This window comes from Panthera onca, chromosome F2 (assembly GCF_046562875.1).
Source record: "Panthera onca isolate mPanOnc1 chromosome F2, mPanOnc1 haplotype 2, whole genome shotgun sequence".
Classification (NCBI taxonomy): Eukaryota; Metazoa; Chordata; class Mammalia; order Carnivora; family Felidae; genus Panthera; species Panthera onca.
Window position 1 is genome coordinate 12059236 of NC_138356.1, and position 27997 is coordinate 12087232.

Here is a 27997-nt window from a genome sequence, read left to right on the forward strand (position 1 = left end):
AGCCAGCGGCATCCCGTGACTTCATCCTGAAGGGACCACATTTGCATGTTGGTCACATCCGCCCCCATCTGTCCATCCCTCATCGCCTTTTCCCTAGTCGAGTCCCTCAGTCTCATTGCCTGAGCTAAGGCAATAGCTTTGTAACCCCCTCTCCCCAAAACCATTCTACCCGTGGCCACCGAATTCACGTTCATAAAGCACTGTTTTATTGTCACACCCCAGAGAGAATGCCTCATTGGTTCCCCAGCATCCACAAAATAAAATGCTGACTCTCCTTTGCTTGTCAGGGAGAAGCTTCAGGGACCTATCCGTGATCGTCCCCTTGTAGCCACATCTCCCGCAGTTGCCTTTCGGGAAGTCTGGGCCAGACCTGAACCTCCTCTCGCGGCAGTCTGTCCTTGCATCCAGAAATCCCGCTTCCGGTCCTCGCCTGCTACAGTCCTTCTACTCACAGCTGCCTCCCCTAACTCTTGGGCACTCTCCACCGCTAAAAGTTATTTCAGGCCCGCCTCAAATGCCACCTCTTGCCTGACACCTTGCTTAATTCAGGCCACCACGGTCGCCTCCCTCCTGAGATCCCAGCGCAGACTCTGAACCACACTACAGCCTGGGGAAAGGGTTCACGGTTAAGTATTGGATGCAGTAAAATGATCGGCTGCCTTCCTGGAGGGAACCAATGACGTGGCCGTAAGGTGAGGGCCTGAAATTGCGTCAAGGCAGGGTAGGCCTGTGCAGACTTAAGAACTGAAACCCCCAGCTGCTGCCCACCAGGCGACACAGTTTAAAGAAAAGGACAAGACGGGTGCTTGGATGGCTCAGTCGGTTGAGCACCAAACTTCAGCTCAGTTCACGATCTCGCAGTTCATGAGTTCAAGCCCCATATCGGGCTCTGCACTGTCAGATCCTTTGTCTCCCTTTCTCTCTCCACCCCTCCCCTGTCTCTCAAAAATAAATAGGCACCGTGTGTGTGTGTGTGTGTGTGTGTGTGTGTGTGTATGGAAAAGGGCAAGATAGGGAAAGAATTGAATAAATAGAAAAGAACATATTTGAGAGGTTGCTGGGGACAGAATGTTTGTGTCCCCCTAAATTCGTATGTTAAAATCCTGATCCCCAAAGGTGATGGGATTAGTAGGTGGAGCCTCTCAGGGGTGCTTGGAAGGGTAGAGCCCTGAGAAAGGGATTAGTGCCATGTGAAAGACGCTCCAGAGAGACCATGTGAGGGCACAACGAGAGGGCGCCAGGTATGAACCAGAAAGAGACCCTTCACCGGCCCCTGCTGGTGCTCTTGGATTTCCTGCCTCCAGAGAAATAGATGTTTGTTGTTTATAAGCCCCCTAGTCTATGCTCTTTTATTATAGCAGCCCATGGACCAAGACAGAGGTGTTTTTCCGTTTTTAGCGAACAGCTTCGGGAAAGACTCACACTCAGAAATAGAACAAATTATGTAAGAGAAATATTTTACATGTACCAATTACTAGGTTGCAGCAGTTAATTCTTCACATTGTTTGAAAATATCTCATAGATACAGAAACAGACATAGATAGAGATACAAAGACCACAATGGCAATGGTCATCATTTTGGGGTAGTGAAATCACTGTATTTGTCTGACTGTAGTTTTTCACTTTTTTATAACAAATACTGTTAGCGTCTAGGACAGTGGTTCCCAATCTTGGCTGCACCCCTTAATCACCACAGAAGCTTTTCTTTAAATGTCTAAGCCCCACCCCCAGGGATTCTGGTGAGTCTGAGATAGAACCCAGATGCTAGTGTCTTTTAAATGTCCTCTAATGAGCAGACTGGTTGAAGACGCTGCTCTAGGAGTCCTTTCCTCCCCATCCCACCCCCTCGCTCTGTCCTGAGAAGGAAGATCGCTCAGACTTTAGAGATGAAGACACGGGGCGTTAAATGAGCAAATGTGCTCTCTACTGTCCACTGGCTGGTGCAGCGGTTTCTTGTTCCATTGCGACGCAAGTTCCCAGACCTACCTGTGTGCAGGGGGCCAGCCCAACAGCACACAGTGTGCCTTGCTCCGGGCCCGGCATGGTCACCAGCCTCAGGGAAGCCTGCCCTCCCAGGAGTCCATCCCAGTCCCTGCTGCTCTGCAGGGGTGTCTGGAGCTAAACCCCAACTCAGGAGAATGTACTTCTTTCCAGCTTCACGTGTCTGTTATTCCCTGGGGTTACATCTTCGGGAGAAAATGAGAGAGCTGCGTCAACAAAGGATTCAAAACTCGGTGTTCCTTGATCAAATACAGGTCTCCCCGCTTTCCAAAAGTTTGCCTTGTGCCACTCGGCTTTTATGAAAAACCGACCTTACAACATGTTTCCGCTCACCCAAAGAAATTTGAGGATTTTCACATTTACAAACTGGTAACTGCTTCTTCATGACGTTTCGCTTTATGACAGGTTTCAGAGGAAGCTCTACTCATGGGTAGCGGGGGAAACCTGTCCCATCCAGTATCAATGAGCCCTTGACTTTTCACACACACGTTTTGCTTACATGATAAAAAATAATTTTTGTGTACAAAAAATTACTGCTTGTTTGGGGAGTGGTTTATACTGCTTATTTCAATTACCAGCAAATACTCCAGGGGAAGTCAGCCATTCCCTGGCTCTGGATGGCCCTGTAGTTATATTTCACTGGGCAGTTTTTCTATCAGATAGATTTAATAGAGATAGTACCTGAAAGAAAATGGTGGAGAGAAGGAAGAGAAGTTTCAGTGGTGGAATCTGTGCTAATGACCCAACAAACATGAAAGCTGGATGGAATACAATGAGGGTAAGAAACTGTGCTTCCATCAAGAGGGGCCTCCCTTACAGTATTTATCGCAAAGAAGAAAACTCCAGGCCCTTTGCTGGCAGATAACTCTACGGGGTGCAGACCCTGCTACCTAAACACTAAGCTGAAAATTACCTAGTTCTTTTTCAATACTAAGGACCCAGTATACTCTACTAAAATCTGAAGGGTTATGTGACCTTTCTGTTTGCCTAGAATTTGAGTCACCAAAAATTGCTTAAAATAAGTGGGCCACCAGCCTGATTTTGAGAATTTTCCCACGTTCCAAATGTCCAATGAGTATATTTGACCTGTGTATATGACACGTATGTGACTTCTTTCTACCACTTATATTCTTTGGGTTGACCCATTTTCCTCTGTATAATTTGTCACAAACACTTTAGATTTTTTTTGTTAGTGAGAATAATGAAAATAATTTTACCATTTGTATAATTCAGGCACTATCGTAAGTACTTTCCAGATACTATTTCATCTGCTCTAACAAGAGCTTTGTGAAGTAGGTGTTATAATCTCCTGTTTGAAGATGAAAGAGAGGTTAAATAACTTGTCTACAGTCAAGTCAGTTGGTAACATAACCAGACCTGGGTATCTCGAGTAAATAAATATTGATCTTATAAATTGCAGTAGCCAAAGCATTTGGATTGAACTAATGAATACAATCTTCTCTAACATTATGAAATCATAATCTATAGAGAACCTGGAAAGAAACCCAAAGATTTACCAATAAATCAGAAATTCAGAGAATATTAGCAAAATCAGCTTACTTGTTTTGAAAAGAAAATTGAGAACCCAAGAGAAAAAAATAACTTTCCCTAATATCACACACAAAATTATGTATGTTAGGAATAGGCAAATTTTAATTTTCCCAACGACCCTCTGAGATAAATATTAATATCCCCATTTTAAGGTTCCAGGGAGGTTGAATAAACTTGCCCAAAGTCACAGAGCTATTAACTATGGGAGTTTGAATTCAAATCTACAACTATGGAACTCTCATGTTTGAGTCATTAACTTCTCTAATGTCTCCCAAATAGTTAATGACAGAGCATGGATTAGAGTCAGGGGAAAGATTGTTTTACTACAAAATCAGGGTTTTGTTTATGGAACAGATGAAACATTTAGGGAATAGCGTTCCTCTTCTCTGCTCCCAGGCCACACAGAGTAGCTTGGTAGGGTCCTGCTCTGAGGTTCACCAGAGTCACCCGCCCTACAGGATATCCCTGAGATCAGATGAATTAAATGGGGAGGGTGGAGGGCAAGAAACTCATTGCTCGATAGATTTCATCATTTGCTTCCTAAAACTAAGATCCAAAGTTTAATATAGTGAACACATTAGAAAGAGGAGGCAGAAACTTCAGGCCTTCCAGTCACTGTAGCCTCTGAAGTTCCACCTGCATCTGGAGGGAAGGAGTCAGAGAGGCTGAAAGGGGTGTTGTTGTAGTTTGATATTGGTATTTTATTTTTGTTTGGTTGTTACTATTTTTCAAATCCTGTGTGTGATTTTTGAAAAAAAGTAATGATTAGCTATAGACGAAATATAAGACATTGTGTTCTTCATCAGTTTCTATTTTGAAAATATAACTTCCATCCCAAACGAGGTTTTGGTACAATTCTGTGAAGAGTAGTATGAATGCACCCTGAGAAGCCAGCGTTAGAGGAAGCAGACTTTGTTGTCAACTCCTGAGTGTCTGAATTCCAACAGGGAACAATTGGATGTGATTCAAAACAAGTTCGTGATGTTGAGAGAAAATAGTTCTGCAATAATGCAGGGGAGCCCTAAAATCCTCTTTTCAAAGAGTGTATCCCCCCTTTTGATACAAGGTTAAATGAGGAGTTGATGAAATTCTGTGACTTAGGACACTGAAAAAGACAAAATTCAGACTTGACAGTTCTTGCCATTTCCTTCTTTACCAAATTCACTGCTCTTTTGTGTGCAATCATTTTGTTTTAATTTTAGAATTAAAAAAATCTTCATTGTCCATAGTAAAATAAAGACTTTAGACAGATCTCTGTTTTCTGTGCTTGGTTGGTGATTTTTGTATGTATTTATTTTCAGCACTGTCTGAGTTTAGGCGTTCCATCCAACATCACTGGATTGCAGATTCTCTCAGATGGAAGAGTAGAAAAATAACGAAAGTTGCCCGTGACTCAAAATCTTCCTTGAAAAATGATGGCAAGAAAACTGTCTCATTTGGTAAGTAGAAATGAGAGATTATTATTTCCATTACCTGCAAGATATGATGTGTCTTCCAAAAATGAGAGCACGACTAATTTAACTAGAAAATGTTGCAGGCAGCCTATATCAATTCTCCATTACCCCAATTCAAGGCCGAGTCAATATGTCTTTACTTCAAAAACAAGTACAGAAAAGGGGGAGAAGGCACTATTTATTTGGGTGTGTAGACAAAAGGACAAAGAGAAATTGCCCCTCCCCTAATCTCCTAATACTGGCCCTTAAATGAAAGAGTTTCGTGACCTGAAAGTTACTCGTCAGGACGGATGTAACTGAAAACGCATGGGAAGTTACAGTCGTTCATTCTCTCCTCTTGAGCTAGTACCTGACCAGGGAGACATATTAAGTCTTGGCTTGTTCTTCGTGGAGAAGTTTTAGTGTCTTATTGGATCACAAACAGAATGTGAGCAAGTCCGTTATGCAAGAAAGAAGCCCCACCTTCTGGCCACCCTTGTAAGTCTTACAGTGCACCTCCCCGCCATATCCCCTGCCACACTCCCAATCCCTGTGCATCGGGGCAAGAGTAGCTCTCCACTGGTCTTTATTTCCTAAAGCAGGAAGTTTTCCTGTGTACTTGGGAAGAAAATATTTGGCAATAATGGAAATCAAAATATTTCTCTAGACAGTTCAGCATTATGCCCTTTTAAACCGAAGCATACTTGTTTAATAACAACAAGTTATTCCCTTTCTCTGCTTCCCTTTTTCATTGGTGGGGAGAAAACATAACAGTATTCTATCCTGGAAAAGCTCCATATACAGTCTGACAATTGCTTTATCTTTTCCTTCTCAGCTCGTCAGCTTAGATCATTATTAACAGAATTTTTCTGTTTGTCAATACCATTTGCAAATACGTCATGATTCCTTTCAGTGACATTATTAATCAATTTCTAATTCAAGCTATAGCTTCATTGTGTCCAATGTATTTTGCGTTTGTAATATAACACTGTATAAAGTGTCTCTTAAGTCTACTAGGTTCCATTTGTCTCTGAGACCAGGTTTTGACCATCGTATTTATTTCTTATTGATAAGACCTCACTAACGTAAGCAATGAGGTATAATAACCAGCATGCTTTCCATTGGACCCCATGTAGGTTCTCAGCACTAAAATAAGAAAGCTAAACTGGCATAAAGCTATGTAAGAGATTCTCCTTTAATTTACATCTGAGTTTTGTGACCAAGGTACATAAATAAAGCATGCTACGTTGAGAACGACCACTACTCACAATAGTTGGTAATTAAGAGTAAGGGAGAGGCGAAGTGGGGTGAATTTCAGAATAAAATGTGTTCAAGGAGCGTGGCGATGGGTGGGGAATACGTACGTGGGAGATGTCATCGGTCACTAATATGCTGCCCAGTGGGGACAAATCAAGGACACGATACTTTCCAAGTCCCACTAGAGTGTTAGAGACTTCTCAGTTTAATTGAGTATGAATATGCCTTTTCGTGCCCTCGATTTCCGTCTTTTTTTTTTTTTTTTTAAGTAGGCTCCACACTCAGTGTGGAGCCCAACCCCGGTCTTGAACTCACAGCCCTGAGATGTAGACCTTGAGCTGAGATCAAGAGCTGGATGCTTAACTGACAGCCACCAGGCACCCCTGTGCCCTTGATTTCTTAACGAAAATTGAATGCCACATTCTTCTAATTGTTGCTTCTTGGGAACGTTACTGCTAACTACTTTTTCTACCCAAGAACTGATAGTTAATACGTGTTGCGAGAACTGTCAGAAATCCAGACCAGCATTGTCCCCGGTCACTCTTCACTTCCTCCCTCCTCTTATCTCTTCTCTGACATTCACCTTTCACTGCCATGTTGGAGTCAATCATGAAGAGACCGTATTTTATGCTTTATTGTGATGTGTTAGGCCTGTTTCCGAAAATGAAATAACTCCGTGAAAGAGAAAAACTCACAACCCAAACAAGACAGATATCCAAAATAAGTAAGATAAGTAAGTGACAAAAAACAGTGGGCCGGTTTTAGGCATTTTCTTTTGCGCTCTTGTCCTGAGAGGAAAACTGAATTCACTTTTATGTGTCTCATTTGTCCGTTTGTAAAAATCCTGTAGTATTTGTGTGTGTTTCTGTTTTATAAAAGTCATAATAAGCAGAATTATGTAACAAGTATTTGCTATTTGCAGTGCAAACAGTTGTGCTTGAACCTCAGAAACATCTGGTAAGGCAGGAGTACTTATTCTCCCATTAAAGAAATGAGATCATGATTCTGCCAGGGTCACTTCTGATTATACATCCTGGGTTCTCTTTCTACACTATTCTGCTTCTAAGGAGGGGTTATTAATAACCAAATTGGGGTTTTTTTAATGTTTGTTTCCTTATTTTTGAGAATGAGAGAGCCCATCACAGGATGGGCAGGGACAGAGAGAGAGAGGGAGAGAGAGATTCCCAAGCAGACTCTGTGCTGTCAGGGCAGAGCCCGATGCAGGGCTCGATCCCACAAACTGTGGGATCATGACCTGAGCCGAGATCAAGAGTCGGCCGCTTAACCCACTGAACCACCCAGGCAACCTCATCGCCAAGTTTCTTGATGTTACTGAGGGACCAGGGACTACTTTCTAGCCCAGTAGACTATGGGAAAATTCATGGCATCTGAATCTTGGCATCTGAGGTAAAGAGAAGGGGTTAGTAGATGTCTTAGCTCTGGCTGCTATAGTAAGACATAGCGTGCTAATATCATAGACTTGAGGTGGGGGGGGGGCGCTTAAACAACAGAAATTTGTTTTCCCACAGTTCTGGAGACTAGAAAGCCCAAGATCAAGGTCCCTCAGGGTTCACTTCCTAGTGAGAGCTCTCTTTCCAACTTGCAGATGGCTGCCTTCTCCCTGTGTCCTCACACAGTGGAGAGACAGGGAGGTGAACAAAGGGAGGGAGGGAGAGATAAAGGGAGCGAGAGCGAGCCCTGCCCTCTCTTCCTCTTCTTATGAAACACTAATCTCAACATGTGGGTCCCCCACCTCATGACCTCATTTAAACCTAACTATGCCTCAAGGGCCCCACCTCCAAATACCATCATACTTGGGGTTAGCGCTTCAATGTTTGTATTTTGGAGAGACGCCAACGTTCAGTCCGTAACATAGATTTAAGGCAAATGTGTCTGCGTGCTGAATTTACAGAACTCAGTGACTACTAGAAGTATAGAATTATAAGGTGAACTCACATCACCTGGCAAATTTTTCTCTTTACAGAAGCTAAATGGGAGAAAATTAAGCGACCTGCCCAACCACGGTCAATTTATCATTTGCATTTGGTTCTCTCCCATTTTCCTGCTACAACTCCTAGCTATCTCATACCTACATCCTTCCTCCCTCCCTATTAAATCCCTCAGCTTCCAGCAACCTGACTTACGCCTTCACCGGATTGCCGGCTGAGCCAAACCCGTTCTTCAGAAAAGAACCGGTGAGACACTGATTTCCCCAGAATCCGTTCCCTGAACCCCCAGACTAGTAGAACTAAGACTGCATTCACAGTCTGGCCACTCCTGGAGGGAAGATGACCTCAAAGTCCCTATGGCAGATACTGGAAATTCCATCCCCACCCCCACCCCGGGGATCCCTGAGAAGTCCAGGAGCACTTAAGTTCTAGTCAGCTCCAGTATCGAGTTCTTGGAGCCACTATGTTAGCTCAGCTTAGGGAATGTCTTGCTGAGCTGTGTTGCTCAGAACTGTGTTAGCTCACGTGGCATTGAGATTTCTTCCTCCATATCCATTAAACGCCATCTCCCTCGACATTCGTGTGAGTGGGAGTTTGGGAAGACAGAGGGATGTTTTTTGGTACCTTTGACGACAGCTTAATACCAGCTGTTGGAGGACCACCTGTGGAGGCTACAGCCACTGCTGCATGGCAGTACCTCATGGTAATAAGGCCTTCTGTCTTCGTCCTTTGCTCCCTTCTCCCAGCCACCAGCTCGGCTACCAAGAGTACCTAGTCGCTTCCTGCACTGGAAAGTTCGACTGTCTTTTCTGTTTGCTTGGCTTCTGCTAAATCATTTCCTCTTCCCACACCATCACTCACCTTCCACGTAAAGGCCGTTCTCTCCCTAAGAGCAACTCTGGTGCCTGCGGTAAAGAAATAAATGCCCTACCCCGTTTCGCCAGGTGAAATCATGGGCTTAACAACAACTAGACCCTCTGAGCCCAGTCACAGCATTTCTGGCATCTCTGCTTTGTTTAATGAGGTCTTCACTTTTTCACACATCTAAAAGCCATCCCAACAGAGTGTTAATAGTCCTCTGGGGCCCTCACCAAGGTGCTGTGGACTGTGTTACCAAACAGCGTCCCGATGTTGACAACCTCTCCCTTACCTAGATTTGTCTTCTGACGCTTTGATTCAACACCCCCGGGATCCACTCCCAGGCAGACACTTCTGGTTCCTGCTGGTACATGTTAGCACACACGGTTGCCCTTTCGGCAGATAATCCCTTTCCTCCTCCACCAGGTCCCGCACATTCACAGTCAGGATACACTGAGACTTGACGCTAGATGTTGACGGGTGTCCAAGAGGGGAGCTGGGAGCAGATCTTCTGTTTTTAAAGTGCTTGCCCCATTTGAGGCTTTTGCAATCTTCAAATAAAGAGGAGCCAGGCGGGAGTCCGTCTCACAACAAGAGGTCATGGGCAAGAAAGTTCAGGAAACTCTAGCCGGACTCCCCATCTCAAGTTTCAGATCCCCATCCCTTCCCTATCAGCACTTTGACCGTGGTGTAGGAGACCAAGGTCAGCTGAGAATTAAGCGTTCCCCAATGGTTGTCATTCACAATTCAGTCCTGTGCCTGACCTGGAGCTTTCTCTGCCCTGTGGCTGAAGATAGTGGAGGCTAGGGCTTGGGCGTGGTGGCAGGGATCTCTAAATGTGCACAAAATCTCTCTGATTCTCACACTTCCCTTTAAAAATTGCAGTTAGCCCGAGCCTGCCATTTTCTTTCTTCGTGCATCATGGGTGTCCTGCAACAGCTGTGGCTATGCAACTCCGCCATCTTTGTATGTTTTATTTCCCCCCAGACCTTTGAAACGCCAGACATACCCCACCGTGGTGCATCCCTTCGGCTCGGGTGCCACTGCAGTGGACACGTGCCTTAGCGGTGACACCATGATGGGGAGTGCCGGTGCCTCTGCTACCAGCAAGGATGGGTCCTCGGTGCCAGCCAAGATCTGATCCAACTCTAGTGTCCCACTCAAACACTGTTGGCTGTTACCTCAGGTAAAATCCAAACTTAGCCTGAACGCTGTGGGGATGGGTGCCTAGAAGAACAGATCGCACCGTAGAGTTGTCCCATCTTTGAGGCAGGGGGTCAGGGTTTGTACTCCGCTGTCCGTCACACCCCAATTCCGGCAATATCGAATCTAGAACAGTGTGAATCGTCTGTGCCTTGAAGATGTCGCTTCTTCCTGGGTCTTTGATCTTGGGCAAATCACTTACCTCTTCTACACGTCAGATAGCTTCTCTGAAAATGGGGAGATGAATTTCTATTTCAGAAGATTATTGGGAGAACTAAAGGAAACAAATAGATGTGAAGTCTTTGTGTGACACGCTTAGATCAGTGCCGTAAGGAGCACTGTAAATGTCCGTTCCCAGTCCTCTCCCGCAGTCCCAACATTTAACTACCCTTTGATTTGCAGCAGGTTCACCTTTCTGAACATGGATGAACTATGTCAATTCTCCCTTCCCGCAAATCTCACAAGACTCCTGTAGCATCAGAAACATACTCACACAAGAGTATTCTTTTTAATGGTGGCAAAAGGCACACGACATAGAATTTAGCATTTTATTTTCGAGAGTCCAGTCTTGTTAAGGGTATTCACATTGTTGGGCAACCGATCTCTAGGACTTTTTCATCTCATAAACCTGACACTCTATTAAAAAACCACCTTTCCATTCCCAGTCCCCCCAGCCCCTGGCAACCAACTTTCTCCTTTCTTCTATCTCTGTGAATCTGACTGCTTTGGATACCTCATGTAAGTGGAATCATACAGTATCTGCCTTCTTGTAACTGGCTTATTTCATTGGGCATAATGTCCTTCAGGTTCATCCATGTCGTGGCATGTGTCAGAATTTCCTTCCCTTTTAAGGCTGAATGATAAATATTCTAGCCTTTGTATACACCACATTTTGTGTTTCCATTTACCCACCAGCGTACCTACACTTGGATTGCTACCACTTTTTGGCTACTGTGAATAGTGATACTGTAAACATGGCTGTACAAATATCTCTTCAAGTACACGCATTCGGTGCAGTTGCTGGATTGTCCGGTAGTTTTATTTTCAATCTTTTGAGGAACTTCCATACTATTTTCCATAGTGGCCGCACTGTTTTGCATTCTCATCAGCTGGACACAGGGCTTCCAATCTCTCCATCTCCATATTCTTGCAAACACTCGCTGTGAGATCGTGGTTTCGTTTTTGTTTTTATATTAGCCATCCTGGTGTGTGTGGAAAATACTTTTAAAGCTAGTTGATATCATTAACATTTAACACTTTGTTAGTCTCTGTAATGTTTAATTTTATGTGTCAATTTGACTGGCCTAAGGGATGCCCAGAGAGCGATAACACATTATTTTTGCGTGTGTCCGTGAAGGGCATGGTCACAAGAGATGAGCATTTGATTTGGTAGACAGAATAAAGAAGATCAACCTCACCGATGCAGGTAGGCATAATCCAATCTGTTGGGGGCCTGAATAGAACAAAAAGTCAGAGGAAGGGCAGATTTGCTCTCTGCTGAGCTGATACATCCATCATCTCCTGCCCTCAGACATAAGCAGTCCTGGTACCTGGGCCTTTGCACTTGGACTAGGACTTATGCCATTGGCTTTCCTAGTCTACCGCTTGCAGAGGGCAGATTGGAATGTCCCACACTTCCATAATCACATCAATCAATTCCTATAATAAATATAACCTAACATAAATGTTCATGTCTGCATTTCATGTACATGTGAAGATAAATGTTCGTATGTCTGCATTTCATGTACATGTAAAGAATGTCCCACACTTCCATAATCACATCAATCAATTCCTATAGTAAATATAACATAACATAAATGTTCATATGTCTGCATTTCATGTACATGTAAAGATAAATGTTCATATGTCTGCATTTCATGTACATGTAAAGATAAATGTTCATATGTCTGGATTTCACGTACATGTAAAGATATCTTCTGTTGATTCTGTTTCTCTAGAGAACCGTCACTAATACAGTCTCTATAACTTTTTGCTACCGACAGGCAAATCTTCCCGGTTTCTAGGAGCTCAAAAATCATTAGCATGCTCATTTCAAATTCCAAGTTTTCCTTGAAAGTTAAGGTTTCCAAAGCTTGATTCTTCTATTATTCTGTTGATATAATGCTATATAATATGAATAAAAACAAGAAAGAGAACTGTAGCATATGATCCGGTATGCAATAATGAAAGTCCCTAAATCTCTGAGTGCAAACATAAATGATTCTTTATTATTTTTTATTTAAAAATTATTTTATACTTGATCTTAGCCAAAAGGCCGAGAAGCGATATTTAAAAATTATTTTACTGTTTAGTTATTTTTGAGAGAGAGAGAGACAGAGCGTGAGCAGGGGAGGGGCAGAGAGAGAGGGAGACACAGAATCCGAAGCGGGCTCCAGGCTCCGAGCTGTCAGCACAGAGCCCAATGCGGGGCTCGAACCCACGGACTGTGAGATCATGACCTGAGCCGAAGTCGGACGCTTAACCGACTGAGCCATTCAGGTGCCCCAGTGATTCTTTAATTCTTAATTTTAAATCAGGGCTTTTTTTTTTTTTTGTTCAATGCATAGTCCAACTACAATTCATTAACTCTAGGATGGATCCTGTCTGAAGTCTCATGGGCACGATTTCTTACATGTTTTGTTAGCAATAAATGAACGGAATAATTTTAATTTGTGTTCTCCATTCTGTATTTTAAATGGAACATTATAGCATAGAAAAATAAACCATTACATCATAATACCTACAGAAAAAAAAAAAGTAGTGTTTTGTTAAGTGTTGACAGATTTGTACCTGGATACTCGGTCCTGTATCTTAGGTGTCTTTTCCTAGAGTTATAACCTTAAAAAAGATCACATTCCAAAATATGTAAAATGAGAGCCGCAGAAAGAGAGGAAAGAGAGGAGGGGACAAAAAGAATATTTGAAGCAATAACGGTCAAAATTTCCCAGTTTGATGAAAAACATCAATCTACACATCCAAGAAGCTCTAACTGCCAAGTAGGATGGAAAAAACAGGGGTCAGGAGGAATTAACTTTGTCAAGGATTTCGTGTTTAACTTCGTAACTATGTGAATAAATTTTCACATTTAAGATTATTTTTTCTAATTGATTCTTATTTGTAATCGAATTACTTGGTTATTTTTGTCTTTACTCTCTATCTCACTCCACGGGTGACAGCATTGTAGGACAGGGAGAGTCGGTAGAAGCTTAGGTCATGCTGCTGTCTAAAACCTAATGCCATGGTGGGGAAGGGTATGGAAAGGAATATGAAAAACTGCCATTGTCAAAACGCATATGTTATTAAGAGCATAAAATCACACTAAATAAAAGCCTTAATGTGCATGCAAATGGAATAAAAATCTGAGTGAAGTTCAGCCTAAGGTGGAACGCTTTAAATATTCTGTAAGTTCATGGACCATGTCTCATTTGCTTAGCAATGTTCCCATGAAGCTTGTGGTCATGGCCTAGAAGTCTAATATTTTGTTAAAGTTTAGCAGATCCTTTATTAGGACAATTTTAGGGGTAATACATTTAAAACAACATGAAATTAGGAATTTTTGTATTGCAAAACTGTTTTGAAAAGTGTTCGTAAATCTTATACCTTGTAAAACACAAGCACAAAACTAAAAGCCATAAACTGCCTTGGAAAGTTGTGATTGAAAATGAGATCATTCAAATCCAAAATCGATTTTCCTGAATTACAAAGAATATTTACAGAAGCTGGATGATTAATTTTTAGCATTTGCTAATTTATCTTGACTTTTCTTTCACCAAAAAATAAAATAAAATAACTGAAAGGTGTGGAGAATATGGTGGAAAATATTTTTGTTGTTTTTTTTACTTAAAAAAAATAACATCCAATTTATTAGAAACTTAAAAGAATAGTATAAAGATTCCTGTATGCCTTTTGTTTGGTTTCCCAACTGTAAATAGTTTATACATTTACTTTCTCATTCTGTCTCTCTGTCTCTCTCTCTCACACATATGTGTAATTTTTTTCTGAACTAATTGAAAATAAATTGCAAACGTGACTCTAGATATTTTTTGGTGGATATTTCCTAAAATACAAAGACACTATCCTATATAATCACAGCACCACCAACTATATAATGAAATAAACACTGATGTAGCATGACCGTCTAATCCGCAGGACCCGTTCAGATTTTGTCAAATTTTACAATAATTCCATTTGGAGAAAAGAATTGTCTACAGGTCCAAGATCAAATCCAGGATGAGTCGTTGCATTTAGCTGCCAACTCTCTAGACTCTTGCAATTTAAACACTTCTTCCACCTTTCTTTGACTTCCTTGAACCTGACAGCTTTTGGTGGGAACCTGACACAATTTGGTGATAATTTGACAGTTATTTTCCATAATACTGCTTAATTTTGATGAATATAATGACATACGTTTCTTTCTAAAAATGAACAGCAAAAAGAAACTTCAAACTACTGTAAAATAATCAGCATTCTCTCTATGCCCTATATCTCACCTCAGTGCTGCAGTTTAAATAAGAAAAAGCACCCTTACAAGAAAGGGAAGAAAAAGAAGGGAGGTGAAAGAAAATGAAATCAATAAGAAAATCTTCAGAACGAGAGAAATAACTTCTGCAACATTTTATTTAAGCCATAATAATCTCTCATAAGTATTAAATCCTAGATGTAATCCAGTAAAAAAAAAATAAATAAATAACCAGTATCTATGTATAAATAGGGCACTCTAGTAAATACTTCAACGTAGGTAGGTACCTAATGTCTCTTTCTACGCTTGAAATTCTGGCTTCGTCTTTGTACTTTGCATTGCCTGAAGCTTTTGCAGAACCAAACTATGAATGTCTCGCACCCAATTCCTCCATAGAAAAGTTTTCTCTTTATTGGAACTCATCTCTTTTACTTCGTTGTCTGATTTTCAGCTGGTGTTTTGGCAGATTAACTGTTGGGCATCTGTTATTTAATGACTGCATTGTCATTCTGTTATCATTTATTTTGTTACTTATTTCTCAATAAATGTAATTCAGTCAACAAGTAAACTTCTCTTCCATGAAAACAATGAGTATTCATAATCATAAAAATTATTTTCTGGATGAAATTTTCCGTTATGTATTTGCAACATCAGACTAAAAATTTTTTTTAATTTTTTTTTAACATTTTGAGAGACAGAAAAAGACAGCACAAGCAGGGGAGGGGGCAGAGAGGGAGGGAGACACAGAATCCAAAGCGGGGCTCCAGGCTCTGAGCTGTCAGCACAGAGCCCGATGCAGGGCTCAAACCCACAAACCATAAGATCATGACCTGAGCCAAAGTGAGATGCTTAACCAACTGACCCACTCAGGCATCCCCCAGACTACAAATTTTTGAGAAGTATATACATAATACCTAGGAATGCATTTGCTGCGGTGACATCATCCCATTTCATTCATATAAACATTCACATTTTATTATCTTTAAAAATTATACAGTGCTTTGATCAACACGGCAATGGCTGGTTAAGCTCTCATTTCTTTCATGAATCCTGTGGTTTGTGACCTATTACTCACTGATCGAGTTCCCCAAGATTTTAGAAAAATCTTTACAGTATTAGCTCTGGATCGCATAGTGTTTTTATAAATCGGAATGATATTTTAACTTACCTAAAGGATATCGGTTAATTCCTTGCGATTTCCCTTATAACTCCTATGTATTCTCCCTTTTTTCTCTGTACAGATTATCATGCAGCTCCATAGGCCCAAGAGATGCAATAATGTAACAGACAAGATCTTTTAAGGTAATTTTATCCAACATTCTTATTTGGAAGGCATTTGAGAGGAGCACAGAGAAACCAAGTGCCCAGGTTTCCTGATACCAGTTCTGCAAATCCTTGCTACGCTACGCACCAAGGGACCTGCTGTCTTCATAAAGTTGATGTCTTCCGCAAAAACAAAACGACACAGACAAGAAGCCGGCACAGAGTATGTTCTGTGTATCTATGACAGAACACCGAAGCACCCTCTATTTGGGCAGGCTGACCTCCTCGTGGCGAATACCGTTTGGGGAGGACGGAGATAATAGCCGATTAGAACAGACCGCGCAGCCAGATCAGGCACATACCCAGGCAAGCTGTCCAGGCCTTGCCGACAACCTTCTATAGCCTCACCTCTAAATAAACATGTAACAAATATCTCATGGATATCCATTTGAAAGGTCAGCAAATGATTAGCCTGCCCAGAGGGCCCACATGTTTCCATCCAGCCCTGCGTGATTTGAGACCATTTCCTGCACCAGGGTGCCAGAAGACAAATGGGATGCAATTTCAACTAGCCACTTGAGAAATTCTAATCAAACCTTCCAAAGGCTTTAACCAAATAAACCAATCCAATGTGTATTTTAAAAATGGTCTGAGAATGTAAAGGGCGAGGAAAGGGAATGGGAGACAGAACAGAGTAGGGATATAAACATAACAGAACAGCCGGATAAGAAATGGAAGTTTTAATCAAGTAGCTGCTGTTTTGTACAACTGGTTTGGTTAGCATTTACTAACAGATGAGACTTGCCTTTGCTGAATTGATGTGAATAGACTGTTTCCTTCTTGGTCGGGCAGACGTGATATGCAGAGGAAGCAAAGTCGTAATTTACTTGTAAGAGGAGTTACATCAGCATCGTGATGGCAAAAGATGTCCCTCATTTTTGTCGCCCCGACAGCAAAAGTTTAGCATCCATGGGCAAGGGTGTGTTTGCGGTAACTGTGGCATCCAACACCACCTGCTAAGGGATCCAGGACAAGTCTCACCTATCAATTCATCAGGCAATAGGCAGACGGACCTTGGTCCTAGCTGTGGATCCTGTAATGGCACCTTAACTGGCTTCAGCCCCTCTTCGCTGTGGTCCAGAAGCTCCTGGAGAACACTGACTTAGGCAATCGCCTGTGCACGAGAGAGCCTTTGGGGAAGTCCAGGATTACAGAGAAGAAGTGCCAGCACACTGCTGCAGCAAAAAACCAATTTGGCTGCCTTCGAGATGGCAGTAAAGACTGGAGGAGATGACGCGAGGATAGCCACGCAGAAGTTCAAGGAACAGGAACAATCAAGGTCACGTAACACCGCCAGAAGCTCGTAATAAGCTTCCTGTAAGCAAACTGAACACATGAGGATCTGCAGTTTACCAGACAAATAAATCAAAATAGCAGCTTTAAGGAAATTCAGTAAGCTATAAGAAAACAAAGCCAAATTGGTACAGAAACTGTGACACAGAGTGGAGTTTCCTCAAAAATTTTTAATGTAAAACTACTATATGATTCTTCAATCCCATTTCTGTGTATGGATCCAAAGGAAATGGAAACAAGATCTGGACAAAATACCTTCACTTCCATGTCAGTTCAGCACTACGCACGGTAGCCAGGATATGGAACAACCTAAGTGTCCGTCAACAGACGAATGGATAAAGAAGATGCGATGTGTCGCATTATTACGTTGTGCTGTAATGAAATATATAACGGGATATTATTCGGCCACAAGAAGGAGGGAAATCCTGCCATTTGTGACCATATGGATGGACCTTGAGGGCATGAGGCTAAATAAGATAAATCGGAGAAAGACAAAGCCTGTACAGTATCACTTCTATGTGGAACCTAAAACTACTGAACTCATAGAAACAGAGTAGAAGGGTGGTTACCAGTGGCTGAGCAGTGGGGGAAATGGAGAAATGTTGGTCAAAGGGTACAAACTTCCAGCTATACGATGAGTAAGTCTGAAGCTAATAATTCTGTATTATTCTATATTGAAAGTTGTTAAGAGAGAAAATCTTGAAGAGTCTCACCTGCAAAAGGGAAAACTGGTAATTATGTGACATGTTGGAGATGTTGGCTGACACTGTGGTCGTAGCAATCATTTTGCAAAATACAAGTGTATCAAGTCAACACCTACATCTTAAAGTTACACAATGTCATGTGTCAGTTGTATCTCAATGAAGCTAGAAAATAAATGAATCGTGTAGCAATTTCAGTTAACATTTATCAGTTACGTCATATTACTGAACATCCTGCTAGATCCTTTTGCGTGCAATCTTACTGAATTCTCATAATCACCTAAAGAAATGTGATTTCCGCTGTGTGTGCAGACCATCATCCTGGTTGCTACAGAAGTTAGGAGTTACGAGTAGGAAAAGGGGAGAAAATGAAAAACATTTACACGTGAACCCTCATGTTTGTACTGGTTATCTACTTATTGGTGCAAACTGAATCCACTGAAAACTTAGTGACTTGAAAACAATAGTCCTTTGTCCTCTCTCACAGTGTCCACGCATCAGGAATGGGGCAGGACGTGTTGGACATGCCTTTCCTCCGCAATGCCTGTGGCCTCAGGTGGAACACTCAAAGTCTGGGGGCAGAAATCACCGGAAGATTTACTCACATACATCTAGTGGTTGATTCTGGCCTTGGGTCACAGATCTGGCCAGTCCCAGGCTTCCTTACATCATAGCTCTGGATTCTGAGGTAAGCATCATGGAGGGCGTAGAAGGAGAGGAGCTCGATCCTTTCTGTGACCCAGCCTAAGAAGTCACATGGGATCCCTTCAGTCATACCCCACTGGGCCAGTTGAGACAGTCACAAATCTTGTCCTGATTCCAGAGGAGGGACTATAACCCCAGCAGCCCCATCTCTGGGTGGGTCAGTCATACTGTAAAAAGAGTCTTTGGGATGGGATAAATACATTGGAGCAGCCACCAATGAGAAACAGAATTCCCCACAACCTTATACGTTGGTAAAGCCTTTAGGGTGAGCTCTGAAGTTAGCCAACACCAAGAAACATGCCTCATGCAGGACTCCATGGGTGGTCAGAGAAGGGAAGCATTAGAGATGATTTCAGACTAAGGATTAAGGTGGGCTTCATAGAGGAAGCAGTATTTGAATTCTATCCGACTGGGAAGCATTTTGATTCGTTTATTCATTGTGTGCCTACTTGGTGTAAGGATGGTAATGTGCTAAGTGGAGAATATAATGGAAAATTCTACTCCCAAGGCACAAGGTTGAAGGTGATCTCAAAAGAGGGCCTCAGGACTTCCTCAGTGGGGAACTATTCGTTTGCACCCTTGCTTCTCTCCTCTCACCATCATATTCCTTCTTGTGTTGCCGGAAGCTCGCAGAGGTGAGGAGATCATGAATCATACTTCCCCTGACTTCCCTTTAGTCTCTGCTCCAACAGAGAGCAGGACCATGGGAGACATGGCACTAAATAATTTGGGGACCAAGCTGGAAATTGCTTTGTATTTATTTTTTTAGTTGTTTTTTTTTTTTTAAGTTTTATTTATTTAATCTCTACACCCAACGTGGGGCTCGAACTCACAACCCAGGGATCAAGAGTCACATGCTCTTCTGACTGAGCCAGCCAGCACCCCTGTTCAACATTTCTAAAGGAAAAAATTCTACAAAACACTGAATGGAATGAAATAATCTATTTGTAGACTATTGAGTTCCCAGTGTTTAAATCTTCAAAGAAACCAAATTTCTTGTGATGTGTGAACTCAACAATTTAAAACACACAGAAGCAAATATTTTTATAATTTCTCTTTTCAGTTTTATTTCAATATATCCCATTTCTTCTCTCTACCCATGTGATTCCACATGGAATAGAGATCAAAGCTTTTACTTGTTGATGAGGAAATGCACAGAAAAATCTAAACATTTACAGTAATTAACAGTTGGACCAGAGAAACTAGAAATGTCAAAGCCATGACTGCGACTTTTTAAATCCCATCAATTATTCTGTTCCTGAGCAAGTGAAACTTTCAGCAATACTAGGGCATTGTCTTTTTTTTAATAGCTCCAAGTCTTGTATTTTACTACTACAGAACAACTTCCTAAAGTAGGATATGCCCCAGATTTATACAAGAGCAGTTCAGTAAAATATTCACTGTTTTTAAACCCGCACACATATTTAAAAAAAAAAACAAAAACTGACTTTGAGAACTCACTGTAAATTCCAAGCCTCTGTTCTGATCATGAAACATTGACCATGACTCAACTGTGATTTCTTTCCTCATATAGATGAGATTTGCTTATAGCTTTAGACTTATCTTGAAAGTAGATCATCAAATACCTTTACAGTTAAGAATTTTGCAGATTGTACTTCTAATAGAGGATCAAGGCATGGTTATTTAAAAACCAGTGATTTCAAAAGGCTAAGAATTTCATAGGGTAAGAACATTAATTTTCTAGGTTGGAAAATATTTTTTTTACCACAGAGATGGAATGATCCTAAACTCTTGTTTCTCCCTTCTGAAGCTCTTTAGAAGTGGCTCAGAGATAAAGTTCAAATACAACGAACTTTAGATAAACCAGCTCATCAGGTTTAATCGAATTCAGAGGCCTTCCCACTGTGAGTAAAACCCTAGATAGTCTGTCTGTTATGCTGTCAGAAGCAGCATTCTGTGATTCACATCAAGCCTTGAAAGTACAGAATGATTACCAGGCGTGGTCTAAGCAGCCCAAGGCAGCCACATATTTATTCATATGGTGATCTCTCAGGTAAAACCACACTACCAAAGAATAAGGATCTAAAAATATGAGGGTATATTGTAAGAATGTATCAAAATAATATAAGGATCCACAATAAAACTAGCTGATTAAGAACCCCAAAATATGAGAAGTGGGGAAGAACCACCACCAATGATGAGACCCACTTGGCATCTGCACTCATGTGGGAGGAAATGGAAAGAGCAAAATGGGGTATCCGAGTACCCTGAGAAAAGGGGGATCCAAAATTCACCAGCAGGTACTCTCTAAGCATGAAAAGACTGTCAGGGGAGTCTACAAATTTCGTTCATGGAGGAGAGCAAGGGAGCCTGAGGAAAGGTCAGCAGGTGCCAAAATGGTCTTGGTCCTTGGAACAGACCAAGGAGCTTTAGAGCTATGAAGCTAGAAATATATCCTGGCCCACCCCTGCCTTCTTAAAAGTACAGAAAAACTCCTATCACTTAAAAATGAGCGACAGAGGGGCGCCTGGGTGGCTCAGTCGGTTGAGCAGCTGACTCTTGATTTCAGCTCAGTCATGATCTCAGGGTTGTGGGATGGAGCCCTGTGTCAGACTCCATGCTGACAGCTTAAGGCTTTTTCCTCTCTCTCTCTCTCTTTCTCCCCACCTCTGCTCCTCCCCCACCCCCCCTCCACCATGCACAATCTCTCTCTCTCTCTCTCAAAAAAAAAGAAAAAAAAATGAGCAACAGGAAAGGATCATAGTCAATTTCTATACGTTATTATTATTACAAAGAAAGAAAAAAGTGAGGGAGGAAGCAAGGGAAGGAAGAATATCCTTACAATCAATGAAAGAAAAACATGCCCAGAGAGCAAATAAAACTGTTACCTAATGTCTCAATATGAACTAAAAAAAAATTAACATAATTGTAGAAAGTATTAAAGAGTAGCATAAATCAGAATTGGAAAAATGTGGAAATAAAGTGATTGGAGAAAAGGAATATTTGAAGAAGTTGTCGGAACTCAAAAACTACATTTATATATTTAGTTACTTATTTGAACATTTTTTCAAAATAAAGAAAAATCATGCAAACTGGAATAAACACAATACAAAATGCCCTAAAGGAGCGTTATAAAATTGAAAGAACAAATATTTTTAAAACCAAAAATGTCATTTTTGAAGGCGGAAGGGAAGACCCAATATACACATAGGAGTCCCCAAAAAAATAAGTAATGGATGAGAACAAATAAATCTGTAATTTAAGCAAATTTTCCTGAATGAAAAAAGACTTGAGATACTTGAGAATATTGACCTGGATACTTGAGAATATTGACCCACAGCTGTCAATACTGACATGTATCCCAGGAACACAGTCTTCAAAAGGAAAAAAAAAAGAAAACCTTTGGGTATTCAGCAAAAATACCAAGTCAGTAAGAAAGTAAAGAAAATCAGTTGCCGTCTCACTTTTCAGGAGCAACACCATAGGCTAGAAGACAATGGCATGATATTTTAAAATATGCAAAAAGGAAAATTCAAGCCAAGAATTTTGTATTCCATTAAATGGATCTTCAAGTTTAAGAACCATGTACTAATGGCTTTGAATTCCAGGAATATGGTTTTGACAAATTCTCCCTGTCAATTTATTACATAATGAGCTTCAGACTACCAATATGGAAGGAGATACATTGACGTAATACTCGATAATGGTTGTGAGATAGAATAGTATTTCGTAATGCAGTCTGGTTATGTTACAATACAACCATCGAAGCTTGATGGAAGAATGGCCAGAGTATATGACAGTAGAGTAACTTCATTTCTAGGCATTAAGCAGTAAAAGGACACTACATCAAATCAGATGGTATGGAGATGAAGAGAAGAGAAAATATGAGGACACTGGCTAATTTCAATATTGCTCCTAGTGGGGAAAAAAAATAGGCAATAACCAAAAAAGAGAGCACTAAATGTTTTATATATAGTATAAAGACAACCTTGAGAACAAAAATATAAACCTTTCTGGAGAACATATTCACTTATACATTTAAAAGAAAAAAGAACACTTTCTTAAAGTTTATTATTTTGAGAGAGAGCGAGAGAGCAGGGAAGGGCAGAGAGAGAGAGAGAGAGAAAGAGAATCCCAAGCAGGCTCCCAGCTGTCAGCATGGAGCCCGACGTGGGGCTCGATCTCAACGACCATGAGATCATGTCCTGAGCCAAAATTAAGAGTCGGACATTTAACCAACTGAGCCACCCAGGCGCCCCAGGAAGAACATTTTAATGGTTTCCAAAGAATGAAGGATGAAATAGGGTAGAGGGATCATAAGTTAGTCCTTTTTTGAAGATATCTTGTTCTGTAGATTTGACTTTGGAAGCTTATAAATATTTTATACAATCTTAAAGCAAAATGAAAATTCTAAAAAGCAGTTTCTGGAGTTCCATTTCTGGGATGAAAACATGCGCACCTCCATGGACCCAACCCAAGCAAAGTTCATGAAAATTATTCTTCTAACTTTTAAGTCTCTGGGAATTTCCCAAGGGCATCCAGCAAATGAATCACGATTTAGTCAAGAAAATCTCCTGAAACTTATAGGAAAAATGACAGTGTGCACTTGAGCTATAACCCACCCACTCCCAGCCCTCTGCCAGCTAAGTTTGACAGAAGCCCCACTCTGGGCGGATGAGGCCGAGAAGACAGGTCTCCCTTCCTCCTCGACTCCTAAAGAAGGATTGTAGTATCTCACCAGGAGAGGCAGTCTGCCAGCATTTCTCATCCCCACCAACTGTAAGATGAAAAAGCTAAATTCCTGCTGAGAACAGCTGAGAGGTCAGGGCTCCCTTCCCCCACCTGGTCCCTCCTCAGACAGACAGGCAGAGGCTGACTCCCAGTCACAGCATGCCAGGAATGCTCCGGGGTTCTGTCCACCTTCACCCCAGCTGACTTGTAGGGCAGGGCGCTTCGGGTGGCGGGGTGGGGGGTGGAATTCACAACTGCAAAGGCCAACATAAAAACAAGAAAAAAAATCTTAAATCCGCAACCTATCTTTCACCTTCTGTCCCTAGAAAAAGAAGAAAAAACAGCACAAAGCAAGCAGAAGAAAGGAAATAAGGATTAGTAGTGAAATAAATAAAACAGTGTAAGAACAATAAGTCAGTGAAACCAAACGTTGGTTCTTTGAAAAGATCAAAAATATTGGTGAAACTTGACCTAGATTAAGAAAGAAGAGGGCGCCTGGGTGGCTCAGTCGGTTAAGCGGCCGACTTCAGCTCAGGTCATGATCCTGCGGTCCGTGAGTTCTAGCCCCGCGTCAGGCTCTGTGCCGACAGCTCAGAGCCTGGAGCCTGTTTCAGATTCTGTGTCTCCCTCTCTCTGCCCCTCCCCTGTTCATGCTCTGTCTCTCTCTGTCTCAAAAATAAATAAACGTTAAAAAAAAATTAAGAAAGAAAGAAAGAGAAAGAAAGAAGAAAAGAGAAGATTCAAATTAATAAAAACATAAAAGAAAGGGGCACCTGAGTGGCCCAGTCGGTTAAGCAACTGACTCTTGATCTCGGCTCAGGTCATGATCTCACAGTTCGTGGGTTCAAGCCCCGCATCTCTGTGCTGATGGCGTGAGCCTGCTTAGGATTCTGTCTCTCCTTCTCTCTGCCCCTCCCCTACTTGTGCTCTTCCTCCCTCTCAAAACAAATAAATAAACTTAAAAAAAATTGTTTTTAAACATAAAAGAGGAAATATTGCTACCAATACATAAATAAAAATAATTGTAAAGGAATACTGTGGGGGTGCCTGGGTGGCTGAGTCAGTTAAGTGTCCGTCTGTTGATTTCCACTCAGGTCACGATCTCATGGTTGGTGGGTCTGAGCCCCACATCAGACCCCAAGCTAACAGTGTGGAGCCTCAGAGGGATAATCTCTCTCTCTGCCCCTCCCCCACTCACACTCACACAATCTCTCTTTCTCAAAATAAATAAATAAGCTTTAAAAAAAAAAAAAAAAAAGGTATACTATGGACAACTGCCTGCCAACAAATCAGACAACATACATGAAATGGACACATTGTAGGAGACCTACAGACTACCAAAAGACCCAAAAGAAATAGAAAATCTAATAGACCCATAATCAGTAAAGAGATTGAATTAGTAGTCAAAAACACTTCCCACAATAAAAAGCCTGGGACCAAATGGCTTCACTGATGAATTCTACCACATATTTGAAGAACTGGTACCAGTTCCAAAGCATTCCAAAGTCAAAGTGTTCCAAAGTACAAGCGTTTCCAAAAACATAGAAGAAGAAACAAAGAAACACTGCCTGACCCATTTTGCATATCATATATTGAATAAGAGACTTGTTTACAGAACACATAAAAAACTCTTAAAACTTAATAATAAAGAAGCAAGCCAATTTAAACAATTTTGAAAAAAAAATTCCCAAAAGAAGATACATAAGTGGTTAATAAGCACATAAAAAGATGGTCAACATTACTAGCCATCAGGGAAATGCAAACCGAAACCAAAATTAGACCCCAGTTCACACCTACCTGAATAGCTATAACAAAAGATGGATGACAAATGTTGGCAGGGATGTGGAGAAACTGAAACCCTCCTATGTCGCTGGTGAAAATGTAAAAGATGCAGACACTCTGGAAGACAATCAGCTCCTCGAAATGTGAAACATGGGGTTGTCACGTGACCTGGCCATTCCACTCCTGGTTTATACTCAAGAGAAGTGAAGACACAATGTCTTCTCAAGAACTTGCCCACAGGCAAAATAGACGGTAATTACCCACCATAATTAACTGAAACGTACATGTTGAACTTTAAAAGAAAATACAACTTGCAAGATCTGATAACTGGAAAAAATTGACAACACAAACTCACCACCAGAATACCAGAGTAACAGTGTCTTTTGTGGTTGTCGTTGTTGGTTTGTTTGTTTCCTGCCTCGGGCTTGGGTTTGGCTTTAGATCCATGAGGCACTATTTTCAGTACAGAAAACAGGTGCAGCTTTGCCGAAACAAACAAGAAAACAACTCTCAGCTTTGCGGTGTGTTCAGGGCAGCTCGTGAGTGACGTTCCAAGGCAGCTAAGGCAGAGCCAGAAATCACTTCCCGTTCGAAGTACAATCATCAGGGAGTCAAAATCAGAGCTGTAATGAAACTTCCTAGACTGTTGCTTCGTCGGGACATTCATATGTGCATCCACAGTGTGACCTGTTTGAAGTTAGAAGTAGAGCTTGAATGTCTGACTAGCCCATATGCAAAAGCAATTCGGAAGATTGCTGGAGAAGCACCTTCATGCACAGAAAGGCTGAGAGATGCGGAGCGGCTGAAATTGCAAGGGGAGAAGTCTGAGGCTCGGCTGGCCAAAGCCACCAGCCAGGTCCTAGGCAACGGTGGGACAGCCTGGGCGGCACCTCTGGCCTCCTGCCCTCCTGGGAGCCCCCCCCCCAACAGATGGCAGCAGCAGCAGCAGCAGCAGCAACAGATCACAGAACAAGGTGCCATCACCTGTTGTGAGACGTGCCTAAGGCTCAGCGGTACCCGTGCGTCGTCCCTTTCGCTTTGGGCCAACCTCATTTCTCAACTCGGAATCTTCACAAGTCCCAGAAACATTGTGCTCAGACTAAAAACATTAGTTTTTAGCACTCAAGACTTTTCTGAAGGTTTCACAGGAGAAATGGAAAAGAAAGATCAACCCCACACTGCAAAAGAAACCACTCTAAAACTCTTCATTGAACAGGTGAATCTCCAAGGTTCTGTCCTCCCCACCAGGCCACTCCTGGCTTCCTTCCTCAACCTCCGCCACCCCCCCCCCCCCACTTTATTATGTAGAGAAAATCATTCTTGCCCCATTTCCATCTTCTCCCTTCAAACATAATCTTCACAGTGTTGAGCAAACAAAGGGCTTTCTGGAACCCAGGATCAGCCCTCCCTGTTCCCTATAAACTGTGGGATTATAAATTATCTTTTAATTTATTATTATTTAATTAATTAATTTTATTTAAATTATTTAGTAATTTGATAAAAATAATTTTATTTATAATTTATTAATTTAGTTATTTTTAAATTTAATCCTCTAGGATAGGATTTGGAATTGAATCCCAGTATTATTTTCAAGGGACATTGTGTGAATACTGATGCATCTAAATCCCAGGTAACAATAAGTTACAGTTAATAGGTTTGTACTACATCAAATGCATACTTACTACAGGTACCTGCAGAGAATTCCTGACAAATGCCAACTATAAAAGAAATGTTAACTGCGCATTTAACAGATGGAATTTTAGAGACAATGTATTACTGACTAATACCCTGCTGATATGCTTTATTTCCTCAAATAACACGCAACAGTTTCCATCATTTAAATAATAATGACTCATGAGAATTCTTCCACTATTAGAGTCAGAAGATTGCAGGAAGCCTGAAAGGATAACTGAATGACCACCGCGTTCCTTTACTTTTCAGGCAGCTTGTCACTTGATGGACTAGTATCAGTTGCTTTCCAGAACATCCCAAAGGTGAGACTCCTACAGTCATTGCTTTAGCTCTGTTGTCATTCGAGGAAATAGTCTGGTGCCCCTTCATAGAGAACGCCTGGCTTTCCTGAGTTCCCAGCAATGTGAACAACCCATGTTCAAATTCATAAGAGAAACTCCTCAGACTTTGAACACTCTAGACTCTGTGTCAGCAGTAACTGGGCAAGACCACATCACCAGAGGCTTAGGAGTCAAAGGAGCAAAAATGAAACCATAATCGTTAAATACTAATGACAACTTAATTACTTTCTCAGAGAAACAGAACCATTTGAGACCATCGGAAAGCAGAAAGTGAGATAATAATTCAGCAAGAACTTTCATGCTGTTTGATGCTAAGAGTATCTCGTGGATGTGCCCAGCCTCTGCCCATTGTCCTCTAAAGTTAATATATGCCTTTCCAGGACCTCGGGGACCCATTTACAAATAATTACAAATAAACAGATTTCCTTTCTGAACAGCTGGACTTCTGACACTTCTTATAGAACATGTGTATGACCCACGCATCAGATTGCTAGGATTTTAAGGACTCTTAACCACTTACGTAGCACACTGGATAAGAAGTTGGCAAATTGATTTACAAAAGATGAAAGCTCGAGGTAGGACTGGCCACATATTGGGGAATGCTATGGTCAGTGCATTTGGCCAACATCAGTCCTGCAACGCAGGGCCAGAAGTACATCCCTCTTAGCCCTTGGGAAAATGGAGTTGCCTGTGGCTTTGATTCATGGTTCCGATACATCCCCAGAGCTGGGCCTATATACCGTAGTTAAAGCTTCAA

At 41.5% G+C, this 27997-nt stretch overlaps 1 long non-coding RNA gene across 1 annotated transcript; it reads left to right on the forward strand.

Moving 5' to 3' along the window:
* Positions 1-14078: 14078 nt before the first annotated feature.
* Positions 14079-27725, forward strand: LOC132664108 (uncharacterized). The gene is made up of 3 exons (XR_009603444.3): positions 14079-17965; positions 18516-18716; positions 26764-27725. It is a non-coding gene; the product is annotated as an uncharacterized LOC132664108 (long non-coding RNA).
* Positions 27726-27997: the final 272 nt, after the last annotated feature.